A 12,012-nucleotide genomic window follows, 5' to 3' on the forward strand; every position below is an offset into this window, starting at 1 on the left:
TTAAAACTTTTGGGGTGGCTCTTTAGCCTAACTGTTCATTGCCTGGCTTGGGGATCCTTTCCAGATTGTTGCTTTGAGGCACCATTGGAGTGAAGAAGGTAAAGAAGAAAAAAGGGATGGTTGTACTGATGAATGATTGATGCTGTAACATGTAGCACAATGCTAAGGATTATACAAAATAAAAGGAGATGGAAGAATCCTCCCCTGCTGTTTCTTGCTTCAAAAATATTAAAATATCAATTTATAATAATAAGGCATACAGATATAAGAGAGTTTTAGATCCTCTTGATCTGCCTGTTGGTAACTTTGTCAATAGAATAGCAATTACAGTCTTTCCTGTTTATATTTACTTCAAAATGTTCCTGCTTTTTTCTTCTTTATGGAATTCTATAAGTTAGAACAACAGTGAACTGGTCTAACTGAAGAATGCACTCCTACCCAATAGGCAGATCTCTGTCTGAGCTGGCACTTAATCAGAAGCAGCACAACTCACCTTGCAGTTTAAAATTTATTTAGAACAGATAAGTTTTCTTCGCCTGAAGTTACCCCTCAGTAATATTAGTTTGCTCCTTCTATACTGTCTTCTTAGGATGCCGCAGTCTTAACAACACAAGTAAAGAGTTTTAATAGCACAAGCCTGAGAAAACTAGGTTTATATTTCTGCAGAAATGGTTAGAAAGATAAAGGGAAAAAAATATTAAAATATTCACAAGAAGTGCCCTAGATAAGATTGTTTCATGTCTGAGGGCATGTTGAATCCTGTGGGAAATGAGGAGGCTGAACTTCTAGAAGGCTGTTTAATTCCCATGTTTCACACTCCATCAACACAGTGTTAGATACCAAAGTGGTATTAGTGTAATTTGTGAGAATGCAGGCATTTTATAGAGAAATAATAAGTCCAAACCAAATCTTTTGCTGTGTAAGAGCTGTGTGGAGAATTAACATCAGAGGCTTAAAATGAGTATAATAAATCAAAATTCCAGATGAGCCTCAGAGGACTTTATTCACTTCATTGTTTTCGCTGCAGATCCAGCATGGTTCAGCCAAATGCAGAGTTGGCGTTCTTCTGACGTTCAAAGCGTTCCTAAATGTTCCTGAAGACTGAGCTCTTCTCTGTGAGTTATCTTAAAGTGCTCGGTCCATCATTTAGAGTGCTCAATGCACTGAGTGCTTCTATGTGCAGAAATCACGAGTCCACAGTTTTGGGTGAGTGGTGTGAGGTGTGTTGTGTACTGTTGATAACCTACAGAAAAGGCTCAAATTTGTGCCTTCTGGAGAGTGCTGTTTCCCAAAGCTGATGCTTGGCAACCGAAGATGCACTGCTGACCCTCTGCAGCTTGGCAGAAAATGCACATGAACTTCCTAAGCTTATATCCCGGGGTACAGACCGGTTGGGGCTGCTGGCACAGAGGACTTTTTCTCTTTTGAAACATTCACTGAACTGTCTCCTTTGCCCATATCCTCTGTACCAGGCAAACAGAATAGTATAATAGGGGGCAGAGGTATTTACTAAGACAGAAATTAGAAACAAACGGGTAAAATAGAACAGACTGAAAACTCTGTTCTGGTTTAAGCAGATGGTGACCTGTCTAGCTGCTGTTACCTGGAATTTCTAGGGCATGCCTCAGCTGTTGGACTCCTAGCAATAGTCTCTCATCAGTGGTAGCACTGGTTAAGTATTTTAAGTTAAAAATGCTATGAGTTTTCCATCACATCTTCCTTTCTTTTGCCTCATCCTTGAAAGTGCTCTGACTGGGTCCACGAAGCTCTTCCTGGAGATGGGAACCTTTGTGCTTAAAGGCTGTTGGTCTTTCTTTTTGTCCAAATTCATTCTGCTGGATGATTGGTCCGTATTTGATGTGCGTCATTATTTCAACATACATTCTTAAACATACTCATATGCTTAGTGTAGTGTGTTTTGTTACCTATTGTTTTCTGAGAGTATCTTTATCTTTTATAGACCACCTGATACATTACTAGCACTGTTGATAAACTTTGTAGCTAAATGATCTGATTATATACAGATCTTCCTTGTAAATAAATATTCTTTCTCATCACTGCCCCTCAATCTACTTCTTTTGGAGTTTTGTCTTAATTTATTGTTCAGTAAACTTTACCAGTGAAATTTTAACTTAAGAGTGATCAATATTGCTCTCACTTCTAGAGGGATAAGTAACACACTTTTTCCATTAAATTAGGTTAAGACAAGAAATCCTACAGCTAACTAATTTTTAATATTAGTTTGACAGGTGTATACTTTATCTCAATAAAACAAAGGCAGTGTTTTCAATAATGTTTTTCTTGATGATAGTTCTGTGAGCCCAACTCTGATCTCCCTGTAGGTCCAGGACATCTTCATTTTCACGTCCCCTTGGCTGGATGACTAAACCATCTGCTGATGGGTTCAGGCACTTTCGGGTCACCAGAACACTGGGAATGTTCTGGTATCAGGGAAGCTACTTCTGCAAGCTGTCCTTCATCTTGTTCTGAATATATCAAGAGTGTTTCAAGGAAATGTCAAGGGAGGTTAAGGTGACTTTCAGAGCTTTATGAAGATTGGTATACTGGATCTATAGCCTTTATAGCAGAAAAGAATACTCCAAACAGAGCTTGCTGTTTTCAGAACTTGAATCAGTTGTGATACAAGGCAAATTCTTTAACAAGGAGACTTGCGATATTTTCTTTATTAAAATGCATATCTGTCTATTTTGACTCTTGCCCATCCCCTGATTTTTTTTCCACTTACCACTTCTGATCCAGTGCTTTTAATATTATAATTACAAAATAAACGTAGTAGTTTATATCCTCAGATATTATGTGTTTAGGCATGAGTGATTGGTCTTTGTATTTTTCATTTGATTTCAAAGGTATGACTGCTTTGAGTTCAAAAACCTAATTAAAATTTTACAGCTAGTTTTTTTTCACTTTAGATATGCTGACTAAATGACTTGTTGTGATAAGCACATTAGTTGGATCAGGAACTGTCAAGCTGGTGGTTCAGTTAAAAGTCAGGCTGTGCCAAATATTAACTAGATGCTGTAAAATCTCAGGAAATTAAAAGGAATCCACGTACTGAAACATTCCTTGGTTCTAACAACCTGATTGAATTCGTGATTCTGCGTGTTGATGTGAAGTTGCACACTACGGTATCAGGGAGAAGTACTGGTTTATGTGTTGCTCTTTCTTATGCAACATAAATTCAGTGTCAAGTTCCGTATTGTTGTAGTTCATAATACTTCTTGGCTATATCTAAATTAAGAAACAAGACCTTTACACAGCTTGAATTGCTGTTATGTGCAGTATTACTTCTAAATTTCTCCTAAGAATACCAGGTATCCCAATAAAACCAGATCTCTGCTGCAATTCTCAAAGACTCTTAATCATTAATGATTTTTCTTTTATGAAAAAGAGAGTGTTTTTCTTTTCACCTGCCTTTAATGAAAAGGTGAATACTGGTTTTCTGTCAATTTATTGATACAGTAGAAATGTACTATTGCAGAATTTTCCGTAATAGTTTGGACAGTTTATAACATGAAGTTAATTGGAACAAATCGTTGGACTTTGAAGCACCGTGGTGTACAGGCTATTGATAACACTGTTTCCTGTCTTTTAAGCTACTGCGTTAAGTTGGAGAATATAATTAATTTGAAGAGTTCTGCTTTTAAATGGTATTGTAGTTAAGTTGGAATTCGAAAGATTACTTGTGAGATTTCATTTGTTTATGGTGTTTAACAAATAGAGCCAACTATGTTGCTTTTTCTTATAAGTGGAGCCTAAGGCAGCTGACTTCTGGCTTTGTGGTAAGTTTTGGTCTGTCGTTAAGTAAATTTTATGCAATGACTGAAAGCCTGTTTTTGTGGTATTTCCTTAAGTGTACCTTCATTGGTCCCATTGTACACATTTAATTTTATTTAACTGTTTTCACAGAACAGATTTGTTTTAGAAATGCTATAGCTGCATTATTATTTTTCAATTGAATTGATTACTTAGAGAAATTTCTTGATGTTTTTACAACATTACTGTTGAACTAAATGGTCTCGGCTGATCTCTGAGATATAACAGTTCTGCAAAACTGACTGTGAAGGAGGTTCACTGAGAATTTGCAGTTGGTCGCTCAGATAAAGAATAAAAGTAGTGGGTATTTGTAAAAAGTGTTTTCGGTAACTTGTCCCTCACTTACAGATAAACAACATAGAAAGAGCTGGTGTACAAATTAAGCCAATCTCCAAACACCCTGAGAGTTTTCTTCAGTTACCTTTAGTGATTTCTTTGGCTTATAAAAAAGCAGTTGAAACAGCTCATAACCCTTGTGGAAAGCTGAATTAAGACACCATTTAGCTCTTTCAACAGGTGAAATCAGTGATAAGGGCTGTAGCATCCTTGTTCTTCAAACCTCTTTCAGGGAACATCATCTTTTTTGTGAACTGAGTATGGCAGGATTCCTATGAAGAGCCATGTGTTTTCTTATTTTTTTTATTTTTGTAAACACATCTGTAAATGTCATGAAATTAGGTGGGTGGCTTTTTTTAGCTTATTTTGAGGAGATGCCTGGTTTTAATGAGATTTTGGTTTGGGTTCTAGTGTAGTTCACTTTAAAATCCTGATAAAAATCAAATGTATAGTGTAGAAACTCCAGACTTAGTGATGCTTTTGTGTGGGAGCTGTACTGCTGGGCTTGGCTTGCATCTCCCATGCAAACTGTTCTGCAGAGCTGTACCCTTGACCTCATGAAGGGACTTAGGTTAATGTGTTAGTAGCCAGCGAGACACCGAAGGAGGGCTGAACCACATCCTTGGTTAGAGGTTTTCACAAATATTTTTTGGGAATATTAGCATTCAGAAATGTATTATACTGCCAAGTTCTTCAAGGGAGGTTTTGCCTTAAGTGCTTGAGATGCCTCTGTCTACTGAGAAACATTTTTGTTTATTGTTGCATTCCTTTGGTTTGTCCTTGCCTCTCGGAGGTCAGGATGCCTTCTGGACTGTCCATGTACCCACAGGTGGGGTGTTGGTAAAGACAGACAGATTTGTGACACTCTCCTTCATTTGGAAAAGCACATCCTGCTCAGTTGATTTACAAGGAGTTGGAGTCTGCATTTGGGGTGAAATTTGATATCAAGAGTGAAAGGCAATTTGATGTTCCTCTGCTGTTTCATTCAAATGTTAGTATCTTGTTGCAATGCATGGAAGTATTGAAGCTACATCCAAACGATTATAAAGTTGATACAAGCTTTAAGGGAGCATCGTGTTGCCGAATTGCTTTTTTTTGCTGTTTACTGTGTCTTTATGAGACATGCAGCTTGCTCATGTTACCGTTCCCACTTAAAACGTTGATACCAGGGGTATCAAAAGTATTGCTCTCTTTTTTTTGAGGAGATGGTGGGGAAGGGTTCCTATTGTGGTTAAACAATTCACCTATGTTGATTTAACACTATATTGCCACCAAAATAGCCAGTCCTGCCCTATACAGCACCTTTGTCCTGTCACTGCTGAGGATTTTACTGCCACCCAGTAACTGAGAGTGGCTACCTCCTGTAGCAGAAAACTAATATTTTTCCTTTTTTTTCTTTTTCCAGTAAAGTTTACAGCTAATAAACAGCTCTTGCATCATGAAATTATAAAATTCCTGTAAGAGAAAGCAGGAATCTCTCAGCTGGATGACATAGAGCAGGACTTCTCTTCCGCCACCGTTCTGTTACCATGTTCAATTTAAACCATCCTGAAAGCGCACCAGAAATCAAGATGTGCTGTGAGTATTTGTGGTTTTGGCATGGTCATTGTGCAACAGCCTCCCTCATTAAGGGAGGCAATGCTAAATCGCACAAAATGATGTTCTTATTGCACAGTTGTTTTCTGTTTGAGGTGTTACGAAGATCTCAGTTGCATGTAATTGTTGCATTCATGCATCGCTCTATATTTTACAAATGTGCATAAAGTTTAGGTGCTTAGGTTCTGTGACTTAAAATGCAGCTAATAAAAATTGCTTCAGGATTAACTTTGGAAAAACTGTGTGGTGTTATCTTCAGAACGCTTGTGACTGTAGGCTGGATAATGGTTTTCTTTGCTGCTGATTCTTTATTTTCCTCTAAGAAACAGTTTTGGTTAGTTGGTTTCATATGAAAAACAGAGAAGATGAAGAATCTTGAATAATTCTCTTTGAGTACTTTGCCAAGACTGAATGTAGGAATAATTTGTAGCAGATCCTACAAAATACTTTGAAATCCTGCTCAGAGTGGGGCTCTCCAGATAGTACAAGTAGCTCTGCCTGCGTAGCATTTGGCAATGCAGGTTTAGAATATTTCTTGACATTGTGAACATTGATATGAACCCCAAAATGGACCTGTAAATTTGCACCTTTTTTAGAAAATTTGTTGCCAAATTGAAACCACATTGGGATATTATTCTAATTTGTATTGCTGAATTATCTAATGGCTTAAAGGTTTAAAAAGGATTTCCTGCCGTATGTGCTGCTTCTGCCATTTACTTTACTTTGGCACTCAGCAGACATCTCGCTAAACTGATTCAACTTGCACAGCAGTTGAAAAGTCACATAGTGAATTACATTCATGTTTTAATTGTGTTCAGGAATGCAATTTTGACGTGACTGTTCTGATGGTGTCCAATTACCATTCTGCAGTTTTTGTGGAACATGCGGGTCAACTTTTTTTGGATCAAACAAAATGGAAAGGTGTGCTTCTGGATTAGGCTAATGTGTTTGCTTTAAGACGATTTAAACCATAGGTATGATGAGAGCTAATTTTGAAGCAAGACCTCCTGGTATATATCTAGTTTGCCTGTTGCCTTCAGCACAAACTGTTTTGTTTTTGCTGATCTGCTCCTGTTGGAATACCCGCCAATGTGGGTGTAGGATTTACTTTTTTCTTTAGATTAATACATTGGTTGGTTCACCAAAGAGGTGTGAAAAACACCAGTCAATGCAAGCAAGAGAGAGTTCATTTTAGCTACTAGTCTTAGTGATTAAATCAAGTACTTTTCTTATTTTGAAACTTGAGTGACATCATGAAATAATTCAAGGTTCACTGGATGAAAAGTACCCCAAAATCAGGATTATAATGTCAGGTGAATGACACAGGTTTCCCCTTCACCAAGCTGTTTTATCTATTGCATTGAATTGTTGCTTAATCTGTGTGGCCCTAGAAGTGAGTTGCAGGAGTCAGTCCTACTCCTGAATTACTTCCAAACTGTTTGTTTACTGTAATTGGTTTAATTGTCACTATCACTAAAGCGCTGCATTTGTGATGTGATAAAATAAACAGTTTGGGTCATGCTGTCCATCTTCTATATTTAGTTTATTGTGATTTGAAAAGCTGTATTTAACGCTGTGAGGAAACAGAATTGAGCCTTGTTAGGGAAAAATGGAGACTTTAAAAATCTGTAGTGTGTCTTTAAATGTAAGGCAGCCTTGTATATTGCTTAAGAGTGACATTTTAAAAATTTAATGTTCAAAATTATGTCTTGTAGGGAACATTCTACTGCATTTTTCAAATTTGAGGGAGCTTCTACAAGCAAGCGAAGTGAAAATATCTCTATATATTTCCTGTTCTTAAAGGTACTGACATAAAATAACCATCTTGAAGGTTTTTTTTTTCTGGAAGAACATTGAGTGTGATCTACAAAGGTGACCCTGGGATGGTGGTTGGCAGCATATTTAAATTCAGTAGGCTTAGGTATGCAATTTCTATTTTCTCTATAGATTATTTGGCACTCTCTGATTAAAATAGTTTTAACATAAAATATTTGTGCTTCCAGAACTGTTGGAGCTGCTAGCACTTTAGTCTATTGATAACAGTTAGGTATTTATAGCGAAGTCAGTACTGATGTCATCTATGGATAATACTTTTTCCAAAGACTTATTGACTTCGCCATGACTGAGGATAACTATTTAAGCAAGGCTATAGCCGCTGGAAGCATATCACAGGAATTAATGAGATCATGGAGTTCTAAGTATGGTCAGATGGGACTTGTGGAGGTCTCTGGTCTATCCACTCATCCAAAGCAGGGCTCTGACGAGCACTTGGTGGGGTCAGCTGTGGCTTTGTCCTATGAAGCCCTGAAAACCCCAAAGGACAGAGAATCCACAGCCTCTCTGGGAAGCCTGTTCCTGGGCTTCACCACCCTCCCAGTGAAAAAACTTTGTCATCATGTCCAACCTGGATTTTCCATGTTGCTTTTTGTGTCCATTGCTGTTGTGTCTGCAGGGTGTCCTTGCCAGCGGCAGGCAGAGCAGGGCTGACAGCCTCACCTGCGGTTCTCTTTGGGCTTTGCCTTCTCCACAGTGAGACGCTGGCTCCTGGTTCAGCCGCTTCATGGTCATCCTGCTGTCCAACAGGACCCCCACGTCCCTTTCCTCTGCACTGTTCTCCAACAGGTCATTCCCCAACTTATACTGGAACCTGGGGTTGTTCCTACCCAGATGCAAGACTTTGCACTTGCCCTTGTTATATTTCCTCAGCTCCCGGGTGAGGCTGGGGTGGGAGACTGTCTCAAAGGCTGTCCTGAAGTCAAATTTGTTAATGTATCATTCAGCTTTCATCAAAGTAGCCCCCCAGCTCTTCATGTAAGGCTGGTTTGGTACCTGCTGCTTTTGCTAAATCTTTAACTGTTAATTATTATATTTCTGTCTACATCTTGAAAAATGAAATCTAAATGGACACGCTCCCTGTGCCTTCCAGAATTGGTGGTATTCTGTACCTCCTCTTTTGACTTTCTCGGACTTGAGAATGAATCATAGAGTCACTTTGGTTGGAAGAGACCCTCAAGATCATCATGACCAACCATTAACCTAATACTGGCACTAAACCATGTCCCTAAAAACCTCATCTTTTATGGTCATTTTTTTTGCTTGTCAGAAACCCTCTGTGAATGTCATGGCCTGTTTTCTAGATGATACTGGTAATTCCATGTAGAATACAGCAGAAGTAGACCAAAGCATTTGGTAGTTGATAAGCAAAATTTTTAACAGTTGGTATGAGAATTAAAATTTAATTTCATGATTTAGAAAAAAAAATCCTGCTAAAAGTTGCTTTTGTTGTCTTCTCCGAAAAAGTGTCTCCTCTTATTGTAGTCCAAAGACTAAATGTTACATTGCTCTAAGTAGGAAAACATGACTCAGATTTGTCAGATATACTCCTGGCGTATTTACAGACTAGGAAAGACTATTTTAATTCTTTTTGTGTTATAAATTATTGAAGGAGGTGGCTTGATTCTAGAGGCAATGGTATTTGAGAGAGACTATGAAAGTCGTAATTTTCTAAGTATGTTGGTCAGATCTTACGTAGAATTGATTTAGGATTATGGAGTAATGTTTTCAAAAGGAACTGTTTTTCTAGTGCATTATGTCTGTTTTCAGTTACTATCAGTAAATCCTGAAAATTATTTTCTCAAAAGAACTTGGTGAAAGCTGCTTTTTAAATAGACATAATAGTTCTGAGAGTAGTTAGAAGGTGTTTGGTATTTACATTGTATGGGTTTTGGTTTGGTTTTGATATCGTTGATCCAGAAGTGGATGCCATGATCACATGCTGGTTTTGTGTGGACTGTTTCCTTTATGGAAGCAGGCTATATATTTGTACGTAAAAGAATGGGTATTATTGCAAACAAATATTTAACTTTTTTTTTAACTTGTGCATAAGGACAAAGATGCTTTGTAAAACCAAGTGCTGTGCTGTGCACTTGTCTGTTGTTTGTGGCTTGCATGCTAACCAGGTTCAGCTTATTTTCTTTCAAGTAACTTTTTAAAATGCTATATGCTCTGAGAGCAAGGTTAGGATTGATGCTGGTATACAGATTGTTTCTCAGTCTTATATCTTTCAGGATTAATTGCAATGGAGAAGCTGAGCTCAGTCTGTACAGCAAAGATGCTACTGGGACACTGACTTCCACAAAGGCCACAGTAACAATCTCCAGATTCTGCTTATCAAAATTAACAGCCTGACAATGCCAGGATTTGTCATATTTACAGTTATACTAATTTGCATGGACTGGAACGCGTTCACACAGGCTTACCATTAAAGTGGGAACATTTGTCCTGTGTTGCCTGTAGATCTCTTGGTGTCCTGGCCCTTACCAGCTTCTCCAACAATATAGTAATAGGGTGTAGAATTAATTGTTGGGCTGCTGCTGTTAACAGACAGGTGAGCGAAGGGGCTCCGCAGCCTGAATGTCTCCTTGCAGTTCTCAGCTTGTTTCCATTATAGTGTCACAGAGAACTATTGTTGGCAGCTGGTATCACCAGAGAATTACCATTGCAAATGTGAGTGAGAAGTCATTAAGTGGAGTGTGCTAAATGTGTCATTGACACAGAGTCTGCTACAGCAGTCTCAATTGATAGCCACTCAAAACCACAAAAAACCTAGCTTAACAAATGATGTATTTCTATGGCATTTTTGGTTTCCATCTTTTCAGGAAGATTTTTCCGTTCATGCTTGGCCATATTTGGGTCGGCTTCAACATTTTTTGAAGACTTGCTGCTGGAAATAAAGACTGATTTATTGGTGTGTATTCTTTGATACTGCTGCAAAGAACATCTATTAAATGTATTCTTTGTTTCTGTTTCTTGTCAAGTCTTAGGGTTGTTTTTTGCCCTCCTGCTTCTGCTTTCCACTTTCTTTAAGAGGTGATCACACCAGTTATCGTATATTCAGTAGTCTGAACTTTGTGTTTTCCAGACTGGAGGATCATCTGAATCTTATACTTAAAGACACTTTTAAAAAGCAAGAGCTTATTTTCTGCAGACGACTCTGTCATCTTGGACCAGAGAGAAGACAAAGCAGACAGTGGGCTCAAATTAGGAACTGGAAGACTTTCCAGGCTAACATCATGTCACGTAGAGGTAGCTATATAATATTTAAAGTGATTTGTTTTAATAGTTTCTAATTAAGTATGTCCAAGAATCTATCAGATTAAACAACCTACTTTCATAGTAGCTCTTTACCAGGAATGAGGCAAAAATTCCTCTAAGAGGGACCAAAAGAAAAAGGTAAATAGCTAAAACTATGAAATCAGAAGTATACTGTGGACAGCAATGTTGAGTTATATATTAAACCCATTGAGTTTGTACCTTCAAAATTTTTTGATAGGTAACATAAAGAAAGGGATGGAGTCTTTGTGTGAAATCTGGCCTAATACGGTCAACCTATTTAAGTTTCCCCTAAGTTCATAGGTCTGGTTGTTCAGGTTTCTCTTATGGTGAATGCACTGTGATGTAGCTACCCTGCTGCAAAAGTTTACAATCTAAAGAAATACAAATAAGGGTGCTAATATTCTTCATTGTTCTGTTCTTGATTGCAGGTTAACCTATTAGTTGGGATTTTTGTGAGTGTAACTCAGCAGTGTGGTAGATGTATTTCTCGAATTTGTGGTGTGGGGTTTTTTGGTGGGTTTCTTTTGTTTTGTTGGTTTTTAAGCTCACTTTGAAAGCAAAATGATCTTGGATTAGCCACTTCATGCCTCCTGTGGTGACTGTGGAGATGAATGTTTGTTCCAGAACTCCCCAAGTAACCTGAAATAAACACTTAATTTGGCTGAGTAACTTCTTTAGTACGTTATTCTACCTAATGGAGAGCCAAGATGATATTCTCGAAATAAACATTTGATTTCTTCAGGCTGAGCTGCTGCTCAGCCCAAGGAATACAGGACTGCAGTGGTGAGGTGGGGGTGTCTAACTGCTGCCATCATTCTTAGCCACAGCAAACTAAATTTATGACTTTGTTCTTTGTTCAGGCTCAGATATGGGGCAATTGGGCAGAGGCCCTTTTGAATCAGGATCTGAACTTTGTTTTGGCTCACACCATCATCCTTTTTCTCTAGTTTGTCCTACTTAGATCTGCTTCGGTCAGATAAGAACGTTACTTTACAACACAGACTTGTAGGTGTTTGGTTTTCTGAAATGATTATACATGACATATGCATCCAGCCCTCACGTAAATTTGGTCTCAGCTGTGTTAGTAACATTCTACTTTTGTGCTTTCCCATACATTTTTAAAATATCAAG

At 38.1% G+C, this 12,012-nt stretch overlaps 1 long non-coding RNA gene across 1 annotated transcript; it reads left to right on the forward strand.

Annotated features, from left to right (window-relative positions):
- Positions 1–5,383: 5,383 nt before the first annotated feature.
- On the forward strand, positions 5,384–10,847 carry LOC308037261. Its single transcript, XR_013921775.1, has 5 exons — positions 5,384–5,748; positions 7,482–7,569; positions 8,219–8,388; positions 10,425–10,513; positions 10,688–10,847. It is a non-coding gene; the product is annotated as an uncharacterized lncRNA (long non-coding RNA).
- Positions 10,848–12,012: the final 1,165 nt, after the last annotated feature.

This window comes from Nesoenas mayeri, assembly GCF_963082525.1.
Source record: "Nesoenas mayeri genome assembly, chromosome: 2".
Lineage (NCBI taxonomy): Eukaryota > Metazoa > Chordata > Aves > Columbiformes > Columbidae > Nesoenas > Nesoenas mayeri.